The sequence below is a fragment of the Pseudophryne corroboree genome, unplaced genomic scaffold, assembly GCF_028390025.1.
Source record: "Pseudophryne corroboree isolate aPseCor3 unplaced genomic scaffold, aPseCor3.hap2 scaffold_445, whole genome shotgun sequence".
Classification (NCBI taxonomy): Eukaryota; Metazoa; Chordata; class Amphibia; order Anura; family Myobatrachidae; genus Pseudophryne; species Pseudophryne corroboree.
This window is the reverse complement of record NW_026970067.1, coordinates 389,547-405,994: the sequence shown is the minus strand read 5'-3', so window position 1 is coordinate 405,994 and position 16,448 is coordinate 389,547. Positions and strand designations below refer to the sequence as shown.

The 16,448-nt window shown below is 46.7% G+C and overlaps 12 non-coding genes and 2 pseudogenes across 12 annotated transcripts; 10 read left to right on the top strand and 4 right to left on the bottom strand.

Annotated features, from left to right (window-relative positions):
* Positions 1–138: 138 nt before the first annotated feature.
* LOC135026630 (U5 spliceosomal RNA) lies at positions 139–254 on the top strand. The gene has a single exon (XR_010223227.1). It is a non-coding gene; the product is annotated as a U5 spliceosomal RNA (small nuclear RNA).
* Positions 255–524: 270 nt separating this feature from the next.
* Positions 525–640, top strand: LOC135026638 (U5 spliceosomal RNA). The gene has a single exon (XR_010223234.1). It is a non-coding gene; the product is annotated as a U5 spliceosomal RNA (small nuclear RNA).
* Positions 641–904: 264 nt separating this feature from the next.
* Positions 905–1,020, top strand: LOC135026621 (U5 spliceosomal RNA). The gene has a single exon (XR_010223218.1). It is a non-coding gene; the product is annotated as a U5 spliceosomal RNA (small nuclear RNA).
* Positions 1,021–1,294: 274 nt separating this feature from the next.
* Positions 1,295–1,410, top strand: LOC135026616 (U5 spliceosomal RNA). The gene has a single exon (XR_010223214.1). It is a non-coding gene; the product is annotated as a U5 spliceosomal RNA (small nuclear RNA).
* Positions 1,411–1,685: 275 nt separating this feature from the next.
* LOC135026647 (U5 spliceosomal RNA) lies at positions 1,686–1,801 on the top strand. Its single transcript, XR_010223243.1, has one exon. It is a non-coding gene; the product is annotated as a U5 spliceosomal RNA (small nuclear RNA).
* A 5,368-nt stretch (positions 1,802–7,169) lies between these two features.
* Positions 7,170–7,243, bottom strand: TRNAN-AUU (transfer RNA asparagine (anticodon AUU)). The gene has a single exon. It is a non-coding gene; the product is annotated as a tRNA-Asn (tRNA).
* A 1,303-nt stretch (positions 7,244–8,546) lies between these two features.
* LOC135026580 (U1 spliceosomal RNA) lies at positions 8,547–8,710 on the top strand. The gene has a single exon (XR_010223189.1). It is a non-coding gene; the product is annotated as a U1 spliceosomal RNA (small nuclear RNA).
* Positions 8,711–8,862: 152 nt separating this feature from the next.
* On the top strand, positions 8,863–9,004 carry LOC135026569 (U1 spliceosomal RNA; annotated as a pseudogene).
* A 692-nt stretch (positions 9,005–9,696) lies between these two features.
* On the top strand, positions 9,697–9,860 carry LOC135026556 (U1 spliceosomal RNA). The gene has a single exon (XR_010223171.1). It is a non-coding gene; the product is annotated as a U1 spliceosomal RNA (small nuclear RNA).
* A 152-nt stretch (positions 9,861–10,012) lies between these two features.
* LOC135026532 (U1 spliceosomal RNA) lies at positions 10,013–10,154 on the top strand (annotated as a pseudogene).
* Positions 10,155–10,846: 692 nt separating this feature from the next.
* On the top strand, positions 10,847–11,010 carry LOC135026676 (U1 spliceosomal RNA). Its single transcript, XR_010223272.1, has one exon. It is a non-coding gene; the product is annotated as a U1 spliceosomal RNA (small nuclear RNA).
* A 3,304-nt stretch (positions 11,011–14,314) lies between these two features.
* Positions 14,315–14,477, bottom strand: LOC135026577 (U1 spliceosomal RNA). Its single transcript, XR_010223187.1, has one exon. It is a non-coding gene; the product is annotated as a U1 spliceosomal RNA (small nuclear RNA).
* A 152-nt stretch (positions 14,478–14,629) lies between these two features.
* On the bottom strand, positions 14,630–14,793 carry LOC135026496 (U1 spliceosomal RNA). The gene has a single exon (XR_010223113.1). It is a non-coding gene; the product is annotated as a U1 spliceosomal RNA (small nuclear RNA).
* Positions 14,794–15,467: 674 nt separating this feature from the next.
* LOC135026607 (U1 spliceosomal RNA) lies at positions 15,468–15,623 on the bottom strand. Its single transcript, XR_010223205.1, has one exon. It is a non-coding gene; the product is annotated as a U1 spliceosomal RNA (small nuclear RNA).
* Between the last annotated feature and the right edge of the window lie 825 nt (positions 15,624–16,448).

The following is a 16,448-nucleotide window of genomic DNA, read 5'->3' as shown; positions in this document are numbered from 1 at the left end:
GGATAGGGCTGGGGAGGGCCGCTGCTCAGGCACATCTCTGTCAAGTAAAGGAGATTCAACTGAGGCAGCACAAGGGAACTCTCATCTGGGGACAACAACTGCAGGGAGAACACATATTTTCAGATAAAAATCTTGGTCATGCTCTGGTTTCTCTTCAGAACGAACAAATCTTTCGCCTTTTATTAAAGATTTCCGTGGAGAGGAGCAAAACCGAGTTTTATCTCAATTTTTGCATGCCCCATCTTTTTGGGGTTTCTTTTATCGGTTTAAAGATAGAATGAGTGTGCTTTAATGTTAGCTCATTTGCATAGAAATGACAGTAAATGTTTGTTTCTTTTCAAACAGAACTTTCTTGACCATGCTACTTGCTTGAAAGATCTGGGAGCACATGGAATACAGTACAAACCATGCTTATAGCAAGGAGAAGCCAGGTGAGAAATCTGCTTACTTTCAAGTTGGGCGCTCACTTTGATCTGAATGAGGACTGCTGGCACAGCATTTAGGCGACAGGTGGAATCTTGGTCATGCTCTGGTTTCTCTTCAGAACGAACAAATCTTTCGCCTTTTATTAAAGATTTCTGTGGAGAGGAGCAAAACTGAGTTTTATCTCAATTTTTGCATGCCCCATATTATTGGGGTTTCTTTTATCAGTTTCTTGTTAGCTTTAATGTAAGTTTATTTGCATAACAATGACTATAAATGTCTGTTTCTTTTCAAGCAGAACTTTCTTGACCATTCTAATTGCTTGAAAGATCTGGGAGCACATGGAAAAGAGTACAAACCATGCTTATAGCAAGGGGAAGCCTGGTGAGAAATCTGCTTTCTTTCTTTCAAATTGGGTGCTCACTTTGCGCTGAATGAGGACTGCTGGCATGGCACTCAGGCGACAGGTGGAATCTTAGTCATACTCTGGTTTCTCTTCAAAACGAACAGATCTTTCGCCTTTTACTAAAGATTTCCGTGGAGAGGAGCAAAACTGAGTTTTATCTCAATTTTTGCATGCTCCGTCTTATTGGGGTTTCTTTTATCGGTTTAAAGATAGAACGAGTGTGCTTTAATGTAAGCTCATTTGCATAGAAATGACAGTAAATGTTTGTTTCTTTTCAAACAGAACTTTCTTGACTATACTAATTGCTTGAAAGATCTGGGAGCACATGGAAAAGAGTACAAACCATGTTTATAGCAAGGGGAAGCCTGGTGAGAAATCTGCTTTCTTTCTTTCAAATTGGGTGCTCACTTTGAGCTGAATGAGGACTGCTGGCATGGCACTCAGGCGACAGGTGGAATCTTGGTCATGTTCTGGTTTCTCTTCAGAACGAACAAATCTTTCGCCTTTTACTAAAGATTTCCGTGGAGAGGAGCAAAACTGAGTTTTATCTCAATTTTTGCATGCCCCATCTTATTGGGGTTTTATTTTATCGGTTTAAAGATAGAACGAGTGTGCTTTAATGTAAGCTCATTTGCATAGAAATGACAGTAAATGTTTGTTTCTTTTCAAACAGAACTTTCTTGACCACACTAATTGCTTGAAAGATCTGGGAGCTCATGGAAAAGAGTACAAACCATGTTTATAGCAAGGGGAAGCCTGGTGAGAAATCTGCTTTCTTTCATTCAAATTGGGTGCTCACTTTCAGCTGAATGAGAACTGCTGGCATGGCACTCAGGCGACAGGTGGAATCTTGGTCATGCTCTGGTTTCTCTTCAGAACTAACAAATATTTCGCCTTTTATTAAAGATTTCCGTGGAGAGGAGCAAAACTGAGTTTTATCTCAATTTTTGCATGCCCCATATTATTGGGGTTTCTTTTATCAGTTTAAAGACAGAACGAGTGTGCTTTCTTGTTAGCTTTAATGTAAGTTTATTTGCATAACAATGACAGTAAATGTTGTTTCTTTTCAAACAGAACTTTCTTGACCATGCTACTTGCTTAAAGGTCTGGGAGCACATGGAAAACAGTACAAACCATGCAGTATCACAAGAGCCTTTATTTGATCTTTCATGAAGATAGAGCAGAATTGAGGACACGTCAACAATTTCTGCCGAAGGTGGTTCATCTTTCCACATGGTGCCTTTGGCCACTGACACCTTCGTTGAGTCAAAGTCTCTGGCTGTGGTCAGAACTTTGAAAATGTATGTCACCAGAACGGTTCAGATTAGGAAAACAGAGGCTCTGTTTGTCCTGTATGCTCCCAACAGGATTTGGTGTCCTGCTTCCATGCAGACCATTATGCGCTGGATCTGTGGTAAGATTCAGCATGCTCGTTCCACGGCAGGATTGCCGTTACTGAAGTAGGTGAAGACCCATTCTACTAGAAAGGTGGGTTCATCCTTGGCAGCTGGTCGGGGAGTCTCGGCATTGCAACTTTGCCGAGCAGCTATTTAGTAAACACTTTTGCTAAGTTTTACAAGTTTGATACCTTGGCTGATGATAACCTTAAGTTGGGTCATTCGGTGCTGCAGAGTCGTACGCACTCTCCCACCCGTTCAAGAGCTTTGGTATAACCCCATGGTTCTTAATGTGACCCCAGCATCCTCTAGGTCGTATGAGAAAATAGGATTTTAATACCTACCGGTAAATCCTTTTCTCTTAGTCTGTAGAGGATGCTGGGCACCCGTCCCAGTCCATACTGTGTCTGCAGTTATTACTTGTGGTTATACACATGTTGTGTTATGGTTCTGGTCAGCTTTTTGCTGCAATTGTTCATGCCGTTGGCTTGTGTTCTGTTGAATGCCACGTTCTGCGGCATGTTTAAGGTGTGAGCTGGTAAGATGCTCACCTTAGTTTAACAATAAATCCTTTCCTCGAAATGTCCGTCTCCCTGGGCACAGTTCCTATAACTGGAGTCTGGAGGAGGGGCATAGAGGGAGGAGCCAGTTCACACCCTTTGAAAGTCTTAAAGTGCCCATGTCTCTTGCGGATCCCGTCTATACCCCATGGTTCTTAATGTGACCCCAGCATCCTCTACGGACTAAGAGAAAAGAATGCCCTTGCGCACTATCCTGACTTCTCCTCCCGTCTGCTTACTTTGTGCCTTCCAACGCACAATGCGAACTACAGGTGGTGCTGCAGGGCCCACACCCTTTTACTTGCCTTACAGAACAGCTCTGGAGCTGTTACAGTGCCCAGCTGCTGCAAGAAATCAGCTTGAATGCTTCAGGGGATGGGGCATGGCCAACATGAGCCCCACACCAAAGGAGGGTGGGGGTGTTTAATGTGAACTAGGGGTCATCCAAGCACTGCAAAAGGCCGCCATGCCCTGCATGCCCCTTTTCTCTTTTCATATGCAGATGAGGGTTCCAGTCAACTTTGGCCCACTGCTTGGATAACATCACCGTATGCAAATCCGTCTGCTGCAGACCTTCCCCCAGGAATGCTTGTACTAGTTGTTGCATATGGTGCTTCAGTATTAGGCAGCCTTCCGCCCTCCCATGTTCATCTGAAAAGATGTGGTCTCCCTGCAGTTGTTGTCCCCAGACGAGAGTTCCCTTGTGCTTCCTCAGTTGAATCTCCTTAACTTGACGGGGGAGGTGCTGCCCGAGCAGCCCTCCCCAGCCCTATCCCAACTCATATTTATTTTGCATATGAGATCTCTTGATCATGAAGATTGTTCTCACAGGGTGAGGTTCATCCATTATATTTTAAAATAGGAAGGTACGAATTACATATTTGAATTGCATCTATGTGCTGGATTCAAATGTCCCCGTCCCCCCCTTCCTTTCTCAATTGTGCCCGTCAGCAGCTATTCTAAGGTTGCTGCCAATGGGTGTGACACATTAATTTCTTCTGTGGGGTACACTGGACTCCACAAGGATTCACATTGGGGTGTAGAGTAGGATCTTGATCTGAGGCACCAACCGGCTCAAAGCTTTTGACTGTTCCCAAGAAGCTCAGTGCATTCTCCTCTATAACCCCGCTTCCATGAACAGGGAGCTCAGTTTGTAGTTGGTGCCTTCAGTAGCAGGCCAATTAACAGGGGCCTGCCTCAGGCAGCCTATTCTTAGCTATTAATTTTGACAAGAAAAGAAGAACTTGTTTTATGAGAATCTACAAGGGCTGCAGCAGGCTAGGTCTAATAGACATCTTTACTGCAGCTTCATCACTCCCAGCGGCGCTGTATACTCCCGTGCCCTGGTTGCTGGGTCACTGCAGCGGAGGCTCCGGTTTCATCCTAAGGTCAGTCACACACACACCACCCTTCCGGATCACGAGGCCGCTGCTGAAGGGGAGCGAGGCCGTAGGGGGTGGGCCGTGTGCGCACTGCGGTGGACACTGATTACTGGGCAGCCGCTCCACTAGCCACCAGGTACAGTTAAGGAGCACAGGTCTGGGGGTTTTTCTCCTATATTAACCCAATTTTGTACTGCCCGCAGCGCATTGTGATAGGTAATAGGGCCTGATTCAGGTTGGATTGCAATCACAATAAGCGATCCAACTGCAAAAATTGCTAAGAGCATACGCATGTGCCTGCATTTTCTGCGGCACCCCGCAGAGAATGTGATCGCCTCTGCCTGTCAATCGGGGCGGGGAAGGGGGGGAGAGGTGGGTCAGCAACACTCCATTTCCAAGTCAGGGATGGAGCGGTGCGGGGGCAAGGCTTCAAAATGGGGTCTGCAACGGAGGAGACACAGGGGGCGTGGTCACAGCGGCTGTATGACATCACATTCAGCCGCTGTGATCACAAAAATGGTGGCGGCTTCCTGCGCGCACATACAGTCTGCACCAGCAGGAGCCTACACCATTTTTTATGATCACGCTGAACTGCAGTGCGACTGCAATTACAGCATGGTCAAGAAGGGAGGCGTCATGCTGGGTGGCCATGCCCTGTCACTTTGCAGGAGCCAGCACCGCTCACACACTAGTCCCCGGGTGCAGCCCCCAACCCCCGGGACACCCGGAGCAACAAAATGTAGATTCAGGCCACCAGGCCACGCCCCTACCTATGAAACCATGCCTCCTTTTTACCATTGCACTGCTTATCTGCGCGCACTGCATTACAATCTCCCTCGCCACCTCTCTGGGTGTCACCAGTGATAGTGACACCTCTGCCATGCTTGTAGCAGCTGGTCCTAAGATCTACGCCTCAAACCCTGAGTGTTTGCCCTTGTGACTTGTTGATCATCATAGCGAAGCAGATGCTTACAGAAAACTGCAGGGGCTTAGATTGAAAATAAAAAAATTGATAGGGTATAAGGTAGAGAGGAGCGGGTTCGGTTCTCCGAGAACCGAATTCCCCACGAACTCCACGTGGTTTACACTGGTCCGAGGCAGGCTCGGTTGTTCCCGCCTGACTCGGAAAACCTGAACAAGGGAAAATGTCATCATCCCGCTGTCGGATTCTCGCGAGATTCGGATTCCATATAAAGAGCTGCGCGTTGCTGCCATTTTTACTCGTGCATTGAAGAGAGAGCGGAGAGGACGTGGCTATGTTCTCTCAGTGGAAATCTCAATATCAGTGCTCAGTATCAGTGGTTACTTATTGCTGCTCAGTAATACTAGTAGTGTGTCTCTCCTGCTCAGTGTCAGTTCTCAGTAGTATCCTCATCAGTGCTCAGTATCACTGTTCATTGTCTTGTGCTGCATTGTGTTGCTCAGCATAATACAGTACATTACTAATAGTCCAGTGCTGCATCTTGCTGCTCAGTGTCAGTTCTAGTATCCTCATCAGTGCTCACTATCACTGCTCATTGCATTGTGGTGTTCTGTATACTACAATAACATAGTAATATAGTAACATAGTTTTTGAGGTTGAATAGAGGCAAATTGCCCATCGTGTTCAACCTGTTTTAAGTTGTGATGATTCTACATACTTGCTGAATAATGTTTTATGACTAGTTAGCTACTATAACTCATGTTACCCCCGGATTAACCATGTTGATATTTTAAGTATTATAACCTTGGATAGCTTTTTCATTCAGAAATGTATCCATTCCTTTTTTAAATCCAATTACAGAGTCCGCCATTACCACCTTCCCTGGCAGGGAATTCCACATCCTGATTGCCCTAACAGTGAAGAAACCTTTCCTCCATTGCGTTCTGAACTTTCCTCCAGTCGCAGCGAGTGACCACGTGTTCTTTTAATAAATAATTCCTCTGATAACTCTTTGTTATGTATCTTTACATATTTGAAGATATTAATAATATCTCCTCTTAGGCACCTCTTTTCTAGTGTATAAATATTCAGCCTAGTAAGTCTTTCCTTATAGTCCAGTACTTTAAGGCCTTTAATCAATTTAGTCTTCAGGATCTCTGACACTTCCATGAGCAGCAGAGTAGTGCAATGGAAGCATGCTGGGCCCATAACCCAGAGGTCGATTGATCGAAACTATCCTCTGCTATGTGCATTTTTTTTTTTATAATTAAAGTAATCAAAAACTGGGATTGATATTTTGGCACTTTTATTTTTACTTAAAGTACAATAACTTTTATCATTTTAATTTGTTTTAATAGTATATTGACAGCATTGTTTTCTTTAAAAAATCCACTTAATTTTCTTTACCCTATTACTGAAATGGTAATTGACAAAAACAAACTACATTGTCACCAGAAGAGCAATGCAAAATGTACAAGTGATATATGAAAATCATCTTCCATCTTGAATTTCAATGATGCATTGGGACAACAATTTGTGAGAAACATCTTCACCCATAAAGAAAGATTTTCTTAATTCCTTACCTGTGTGCTGATTAGATATCACCTTGTTTTCACATTAAACAGACTTCCCCATGAGGAAGCAGCAAGGATGCAGTGACGTTTCCTGGTGTCAACCTGTATTATTTCAGTAGACATTGAAATGAGGATGCATCTTTGATGCCTTTCCAATGAAGCAAGTTTAATTCAGTAATAGGTGAAAAACCATTCCTACAAAGGTGTTAATCAGAGACTTGGCTTTGTGGACACTTTTCAGAGAGCAAATTTGTTAGCATAAACATAAAATCAGAAAATGAAGAGCTGTTTAATCACTCAATTGGACTTTTCTGCCAGCATAATTTTTTTTCTCTGCAACTCACTGCTAAATTGTGCTTCCTAGCTGTTTTTTTATAAAATCACTTAATCAAATCTAACTCTGATTACATCAGAGAAGGCCAGGTACCCTACACCATAAGGGGTTTTTTTGAAATTTTGACTTGTCTACTTAAAGATCACCAAAATCTGATTACAAGGTCAATTACATCCCTGGGTGGGATTGAACCACCAACCTTTTGGTTAATAGCCAAACATGCTAACCGATTGCGCCACAGAGACACCTTGCGAAAGTCAATACTGACAAAGGCTAATAAGCATTCATCTAGAACGTTTCCTAGAAAAACTTTAAAAAGTCAATAATCTGGAGAATTTTTGTAAGAAACACATTGGTACTTTCCCATGATGAGTGAGTGCTTCAGGATTTCTTGCACTTACATGGGCTATTAACCAAAAGGTTGGTGGTTCAATCCCACCCAGGGATGTAATTGACCTTGTCATCAGATTTTGGTGATCTTTAAGTAGACAAGTCAAAATTTCAAACCCCCTCTTATGGTGTAGGGTACCTGGCCTTCTCTGACGTAATCAGAGTTAGATTTAATTAAGTGATTTTATAAAAAACAGCTAGGAAGCACAATTTAGCAGTGGGTTGCAGAGAAAAAAATAACATTTTAAACCTACCGGTAATTTTTTTTCTCGTAGTCCGTAGAGGATGATGGGGACTCCGTAAGGACCATGGGGGATAGACGGGCTCCGCAGCAGACATGGGCACTTTAAGAAAGACTTTAGATCTGGGTGTGCACTGGCTCCTCCCTCTATGCCCCTCCTCCATACCTCAGTTAGAGAAACTGTGCCCAGAGGAGACGGACAGTACGAGGAAAGGATTTTTGTTAATCCAAGGTCAAGATTCATACCAGCCACACCAATCACACCGTATAACTTGTGATATACTACCCAGTTAACAGTATGAAAACAACATAGCATCAGTCCAAGACCGATGAAAACTAACATATAACCCTTATGTAAGCAATAACTATATACAAGTCTTGCAGAAGTAGACCGCACTTGGGACGGGCACCCAGCATCCTCTACGGACTACGAGAAAAAGATTTACCGGTAGGTTTAAAATCTTATTTTCTCTTACGTCCTAGAGGATGCTGGGGACTCCGTAAGGACCATGGGGATTATACCAAAGCTCCCAAACGGGCAGGAGAGTGCGGATGACTTTGCAGCACCGATTGAGCAAACAGGAGGTCCTCCTCAGCCAGGGTATCAAACTTATAGAACTTTGCAAAGGTGTTTGAACCAACTTTGACCCACTGCTTGGATGACATCACCATATGCAAATCCATCTGCGGCAGGCCTTCCCCCAGGAATGCTTGCACTAGTTGTTGCATTTGGTTTGTTGTTTGGGGGTGCTTCAGTTTTAGGCAGCCTTCTGCCCTCCCATGTTCATCTGAAAATATGTGTTCTCCCTGCAGTTGTTGTCCCCAGATGAGAGTTCCCTTGTGCTGCCTCAGTTGAATCTCCTTTACTTGACAGAGATGTGCCTGAGCAGCGGCCCTCCCCAGCCCTATCCCAAATCATACTTATTTTGCATAGGAGATACCATGGTCATGAAGATTGTTCTCCCAGGGTTAGGTTAATTCATTGCATTCTGGGTATGCTGACCCCTGTGATTTCCCCAAATGTGGGAAACTCAACTGCATTATTTGTGGTAGTGGGGGACTGTGTTTGTGCTTTCCTCTGGTCAGCTCTGGTAAAAGTCAGATTTCTTTGTCTCAGATCTTCCTCTAGCCTTGTTCTTCTTTCGAGAGTTCCCTTGTGCTGCCTCAGTTGGATCTCCTTCACTTGACAGGGGGGTGCCCGAGCAGCGACCCTCCCCAGCTCTAGCCCAACTCCTACTTACCTGCCAGGTGAGATACTATGATCATGAAGATGCTTCTCCCAGGGCAAGGCTCACCCATTGCACTCTGGGTGTGCTGCCCCTGCGATTTCCCCAAATGTGGGAAACATGACTGCATAATTTGTGTTTCCCCTGGTCGGCTCTCATATAATTCAGATCTCTTTGTCTCAGGTCTCTCTCCAGCCTAGTTTGCTGTCTGTTTCCACTTCTTTTTTCTTGAGCCCCTCCCTTCTATACCCTTGTGCACTATCCTGACTTCTCCCGTCTGCTTACTTTGTGCCTTCCAACGCACAATACAAACTACAGGTAGTGCTGCAGGGCCCACACCCTTTTACTTGCTTTACAGAGCAGCTCTGGAGCTGTTACAGTGCCCAGCTGCTGCAAGAAATCAGCTTGAATGCTTCAGGGGCTGGGGCATAGCCAACATGAGCCCCACACCGAAGGAGGGTGGAGGTGTTTAATGCGAACTAGGGGTCATCCAAGCGCCGCAAAAGGCCGCCATGCCCTGCACACCCCTTTATTCTTTTCATATGCAGACGAGGGTTGAAGCCAACTTTGACCCACTGCTTGGATGACATCACCATATTCAAATCCATCTGCTGCAGGCCTTCCCCCAGGAATGCTTGCACTAGTTGTTGCATTTGGTTTGTTGTTTGGGGGTGCTTCAGTATTAGGCAGCCTTCTGCCCTCCCATGTTCATCTGAAAATATGTGTTCTCCCTGCAGTTGTTGTCCCCAGATGAGAGTTCCCTTGTGCTGCCTCAGTTGAATCTCCTTTACTTGACAGAGATGTGCCTGAGCAGCGGCCCTCCCCAGCCCTATCCCAAATCATACTTATTTTGCATAGGAGATACCATGGTCATGAAGATTGTTCTCCCAGGGTTAGGTTCATTCATTGCATTCTGGGTATGCTGACCCCTGTGATTTCCCCAAATGTGGGAAACTCAACTGCATTATTTGTGGTAGTGGGGGACTGTGTTTGTGCTTTCCTCTGGTCAGCTCTGGTAAAAGTCAGATTTCTTTGTCTCAGATCTTCCTCTAGCCTTGTTCTTCTTTCGAGAGTTCCCTTGTGCTGCCTCAGTTGGATCTCCTTCACTTGACAGGGGGGTGCCCGAGCAGCGACCCTCCCCAGCTCTAGCCCAACTCCTACTTACCTGCCAGGTGAGATACTATGATCATGAAGATGCTTCTCCCAGGGCAAGGCTCACCCATTGCACTCTGGGTGTGCTGCCCCTGCGATTTCCCCAAATGTGGGAAACTTGACTGCATAATTTGTGTTTCCCCTGGTCGGCTCTCATATAATTCAGATCTCTTTGTCTCAGGTCTCTCTCCAGCCTAGTTTGCTGTCTGTTTCCACTTCTTTTTTCTTGAGCCACTCCCTTCTATACCCTTGTGCACTATCCTGACTTCTCCCATCTGCTTACTTTGTGCCTTCCAACGCACAATGCAAACTACAGGTAGTGCTGCAGGGCCCACACCCTTTTACTTGCTTTACAGAGCAGCTCTGGAGCTGTTACAGTGCCCAGCTGCTGCAAGAAATCAGCTTGAATGCTTCAGGGGCTGGGGCATAGCCAACATAAGCCCCACACCGAAGGAGGGTGGAGGTGTTTAATGCGAACTAGGGGTCATCCAAGCGCCGCAAAAGGCCGCCATGCCCTGCACACCCCTTTTTTCTTTTCATATGCAGACGAGGGTTGAAGCCAACTTTGACCCACTGCTTGGATGACATCACCATATGCAAATCCATCTGCTGCAGGCCTTCCCCCAGGAATGCTTGCACTAGTAGTTGCATTTGGTTCGTTGTTTGGGGGTGCTTCAGTTTTAGGCAGCCTTCTGCCCTCCCATGTTCATCTGAAAATATGTGTTCTCCCTGCAGTTGTTGTCCCCAGATGAGAGTTCCCTTGTGCTGCCTCAGTTGAATCTCCTTTACTTGACAGAGATGTGCCTGAGCAGCGGCCCTCCCCAGCCCTATCCCAAATCATACTTATTTTGCATAGGAGATACCTTGGTCATGAAGATTGTTCTCCCAGGGTGAGGTTCATTCATTGCATTCTGGGTATGCTGACCCCTGTGATTTCCCCAAATGTGGGAAACTCGACTGCATTATTTGTGGTAGTGGGGGACTGTGTTTGTGCTTTCCTCTGGTCAGCTCTGGTAAAAGTCAGATTTCTTTGTCTCAGATCTTCCTCTAGCCTTGTTCTTCTTTCGAGAGTTCCCTTGTGCTGCCTCAGTTGGATCTCCTTCACTTGACAGGGGGTGCCCAAGCAGCAATCCTCCACAGCTCTAGCCTAACTCCTACTTACCTGCCAGGTGAGATACTATGATCTTCACTGTTAGGGCAATCAGGATGTGGAATTCCCTGCCAGGGAAGGTGGTAATGGCGGACTCTGTAATTGGATTTAAAAAAGGAATGGATACATTTCTGAATGAAAAAGCTATCCAAGGTTATAATACTTAAAATATCAACATGGTTAATCCGGGGGTAACATGAGTTGTAGTAGTTAACTAGTCATAAAACATTATTCAGCAAGTATGTAGAATCATCACAACTTAAAACAGGTTGAACACGATGGGCAATTTGCCTCTTTTCAACCTCAAAAACTATATTACTATATGTTACTATATTACTATGTTACTGTAGTATACAGAACACCACAATGTAATGAGCAGTGATAGTGAGCACTGATGATGATACTAGAACTGACACTGAGCAGCAAGATGCAGCACTGGACTATTAGTAATGTACTGTAGTATGCTGAGCACCACAATGCAGCACAAGACAATGAGCAGTGATACTGAGCACTGATGAGGATACTACTGAGAACTGACACTGAGCAGGAGAGACACACTACTAGTATTAATGAGCAGCAATAAGTAACCACTGATACTGAGCACTGATATTGAGATTTCCACTGAGAGAACATAGCCACGTCCTCTCCGCTCCCTCTTCAATGCACGAGTAAAAATGGCGGCAACGCGCAGCTCTTTATATGAAATCCGAATCTCGCGAGAATCCGACAGCGGGATGATGACATTTTCCCTTGTTCAGGTTTTCCGAGTCAGGCGGGAACAACCGAGCCTGCCTCGGACCAGTGTAAACCACGTGGAGTTCGTGGGGAATTCGGTTCTCGGAGAACCGAACCCGCTCCTCTCTACCTTATACCCATATATTTTTTTATTTTCAATCTAAGCCCCTGCAGTTTTCTGTAAGCATCTGCTTCGCTATGATGATCAACAAGTCACAAGGGCAAACACTCAGGGCTTGAGGCGTAGATCTTAGGACCAGCTGCTACAAGCATGGCAGAGGTGTCACTATCACTGGTGACACCCAGAGAGGTGGCGAAGGAGATTGTAATGCAGTGCGCGCAGATAAGCAGCGCAATGGTAAAAAGGAGGCATGGTTTCATAGGTAGGGGCGTGGCCTGGTGGCCTGAATCTACATTTTGTTGCTCCGGGTGTCCCGGGGGTTGGGGGCTGCACCCGGGGACTAGTGTGTGAGCGGTGCTGGCTCCTGCACAGTGACAGGACATGGCCACCCAGCATGACACCTCCCTTCTTGACCAATCTGTAATTGCAGTCGCACTGCAGTTCAGCGTGATCATAAAAAATGGTGTAGCCTCCTGCTGGTGCAGACTGTATGTGCGCGCAGGAAGCCGCCACCATTTTTGTGATCACAGCGGCTGAATGTGATGTCATACAGCCGCTGTGACCACGCCCCCTGTGTCTCCTCCGTTGCAGACCCCATTTTGAAGCCTTGCCCCCGCACCGCTCCATCCCTGACTTGGAAATGGAGTGTTGCTGACCCCCCTCTCCCCCCCTGCCCCGATTGACAGGCAGAGGCGATCGCATTCTCTGCGGGGTGCCGCAGAAAATGCAGGCACATGCGTATGCTCTTAGCAATTTTTGCAGTTGGATCGCTTACTGTGATTGCAATCCAACCTGAATCAGGCCCTATTACCTATCACAATGCGCTGCGGGCAGTACAAAATTGGTTTAATATGGGAGAAAAAACCCCAGACCTGTGCTCCTTAACTGTACCTGGTGGCTCGTGGAGCGGCTGCCCAGTAATCAGTGTCCACGCCAGTGCGCACACGGTCCACCCCCTACGGCCACGCTCCCCTTCATCAGCGGCCTCGTGATCCGGAAGGGCGGTGCGTGTGTGACTGACCTTAGGAAGAAACCGGAGCCTCCGCTGCAGTGACCCAGCAACCAGGGCACGGGAGTATACAGCGCCGCTGGGAGTGATGAAGCTGCAGTAAAGATGTCTATTAGACCTAGCCTGCTGCAGCCCTTGTAGATTCTCATAAAAAAAGTTCTTATTTTCTTGTCAAAATTAATAGCTAAGAATAGGCTGCCTGAGGCAGGCCCCTGTTAAGTGGCCTGCTACTGAAGGCACCAACTACAAACTGAGCTCCCTGTTCATGGAAGCGGGGTTATAGAGGAGAATGCGCTGAGCATCTTGGGAACAGTCAAAAGCTTTGAGCCGGTTGGTGCCTCAGATCAAGATCCTACTCTACACCCCAATGTGAATCCTTGTGGAGTCCAGTGTACCCCACAGAAGAAATTAATGTGTCACACCCATTGGCAGCAACCTTAGAATAGCTGCTGACGGGCACAATTGAGAAAGGAAGGGGTGGGGGACATTTGAATCCAGCACATAGATGCAATTCAAATATGTAATTTGAACCTTCCTATTTTAAAATATAATGGATGAACTTCACCCTGTGATAACAATCTTCATGATCAAGAGATCTCATATGCAAAATAAGTATGAGTTGGGATAGGGCTGGGGAGGGTGGCTGCTCGGGCAAGCCCCTTCCCCGTCAAGTTAAGGAGATTCAACTGAGGAAGCACAAGGGAACTCTCGTCTGGGGACAACAACTGCAGGGAGACCACATTTTTTCAGATGAACATGGGAGGGCGGAAGGCTGCCTAATACTGAAGCACCATCAAAAATCAAACCATATGCAATAACTAGTACAAGCATTCCTGGGGGAAGGTCTGCAGGAGACGAATTTGCATACGGTGATGTCATCCAAGCAGTGGGCCAAAGTTGGCTGGAACCCTCATCTGCATATGAAAAGAGAAAAGGGTTATGCAGGGCATGGCGGCCTTTTGCGGCGCTTGGATGACCCCTAGTTCGCATTAAACACCTCCACCCTCCTTCGGTGTGGGGCTCATGTTGGCTATGCCCCAGCCCCTGAAGCATTCAAGCTGATTTCTTGCAGCAGCTGGGCACTGTAACAGCTCCAGAGCTGCTCTGTAAGGCAAATAAAAGGGTGTGGGCCCTGCAGCACTACCTGTAGTTCGCATTGTGCGTTGGAAGGCACAAAGTAAGCAGACGGGAGAAGTCAGGATAGTGCGCAAGGGCATAGAAGGGAGCGGCTCAAGAAAAGAGAAGTGGAAACAGACAGCAAACTAGGCTGGAGAGAGACCTGAGACAAAGAGATCTGAATTATACGAGAGCCGACCAGGGGAAACACAAATTATGCAGTCAAGTTTCCCATATTTGGGGAAATCGCAGGGGCAGCACACCCAGAGTGCAATGGTTGAGCCTTGCCCTGGGAGAAGCACCTTCAAGATCATAGTATCTCACCTGGCAGGTAAGTAGGAGTTGGGCTAGAGCTGGGGAGGGTCGCTGCTCGGGCACCCCCCTGTCAAGTGAAGGAGATCCAACTGAGGCAGCACAATGGAACTCTCGAAAGAAGAACAAGGCTAGAGGAAGATCTGAGACAAAGAAATCTGACTTTTACCAGAGCTGACCAGCGGAAAACACAAACACAGTCCCCAACTACCACAAATAATGCAGGCGAGTTTCCCACATTTGGGTAAATCACAGGGGTCAGCATACCCAGAATGCAATGAATGAACCTCACCCTGGGTGAACAATTTTCATGACCATGGTGTCTCCTATGCAAAATAAGTATGATTTGGGATAGGGCTGGGGAGGGCCGCTGCTCAGGCACATCTCTGTCAAGTAAAGGAGATTCAACTGAGGCAGCACAAGGGAACTCTCATATGGGGACAACAACTGCAGGGAGAACACATATTTTCAGATGAACATGGGAGGGCAGAAGGCTGCCTAATACTGAAGCACCCCCAAACAACAAACCAAATGCAACAACTAGTGCAAGCATTCCTGGGGGAAGGCCTGCAGCAGATGGATTTGCATATGGTGATGTTATCCAAGCAGTGGGTCAAAGTTGGCTTCAACCCTCATCTGCATATGAAAAGAGAAAAGGGGCGTGCAGGGCATGGCGGCCTTTTGCGGTGCTTGGATGACCCCTAGATCGCATTAAACACCCCCACCCTCCTTTGGTGTGGGGCTCATGTTGGCCATGCCCCATCCCATGAAGCATTCAAGCTGATTTATTGCAGCAGCTGGGCACTGTAACAGCTCCAGAGCTGCTCTGTAAGGCAAGTAAAAGGGTGTGGGCCCTGCAGCACTACCTGTAGTTTGCATTGTGCATTGGAAGGCACAAAGTAAGCAGACGGGAGGAGAAGTCAGGATAGTCCACAAGGGTATAGAAGGGAGGGGCTCAAGAAAAAAGAAGTGGAAACAGAGAGCAAACTAGGCTGGAGAGAGACCTGAGACAAAGAGATCTGAATTATACGAGAGCCGACCAGAGGAAACACAAATTATGCAGTCAAGTGTCCCACATTTGGGGAAATCGTAGGAGCAGCACACCCAGTGTGCAATGGGTGAGCCTTGCCCTGGGAGAAGCACCTTCCTGATTATAGTATCTCACCTGGGTGTGCTGCCCCTGCGATTTCCCCAAATGTGGGAAACTTGACTGCATAATTTGTGTTTCCCCTGGTCGGCTCTCATATAATTCAGATCTCTTTGTCTCAGGTCTCTCTCCAGCCTAGTTTGCTGTCTGTTTCCACTTCTTTTTTCTTGAGCCCCTCCCTTCTATACCCTTGTGGACTATCCTGAATTCTCCTCCTGTCTGCTTACTTTGTGCCTTCCAATGCACAATGCAAACTACAGGTAGTGCTGCAGGGCCCACACCCTTTTACTTGCCTTACAGAGCAGCTCTGGAGCTGTTACAGTGCCAAGCTGCTGCAAGAAATCAGCTTGAATGCTTCAGGGGCTGGGGCATGGCCAACATGAGCCCCACACCGAAGGAGGGTGGGGGTGTTTAATGCGAACTAAGGGTCATCCAAGCGCCGCAAAAGGCCGCCATGCCCTGCATACCCCTTTTCTCTTTTCATATGCAGATGAGGGTTCCAGCCAACTTTGGCCCACTGCTTGGATGACATCACTATATGCATATCCGTCTTCTGCAGACCTTCCCCCAGGAATGCTTGTACTAGTTGTTGCATTTGGTTTGTTGTTTGGGGGTGCTTCAGTATTAGGCAGCCTTCTGCCCTCCCATGTTCATCTGAAAATATGTGTTCTCACTGCAGTTGTTGTCCCCAGATGAGAGTTCCCTTGTGCTGCCTCAGTTGAATCTCCTTTACTCTAAAACTTGTAAAACTTAGCAAAAGTGTTTACTAAATAGCTGCTCGGCAAAGTTGCAATGCCGAGACTCCCCGACCAGCTGCCCAGGATGAACCCACCTTTCTAGTAGAATGGGTC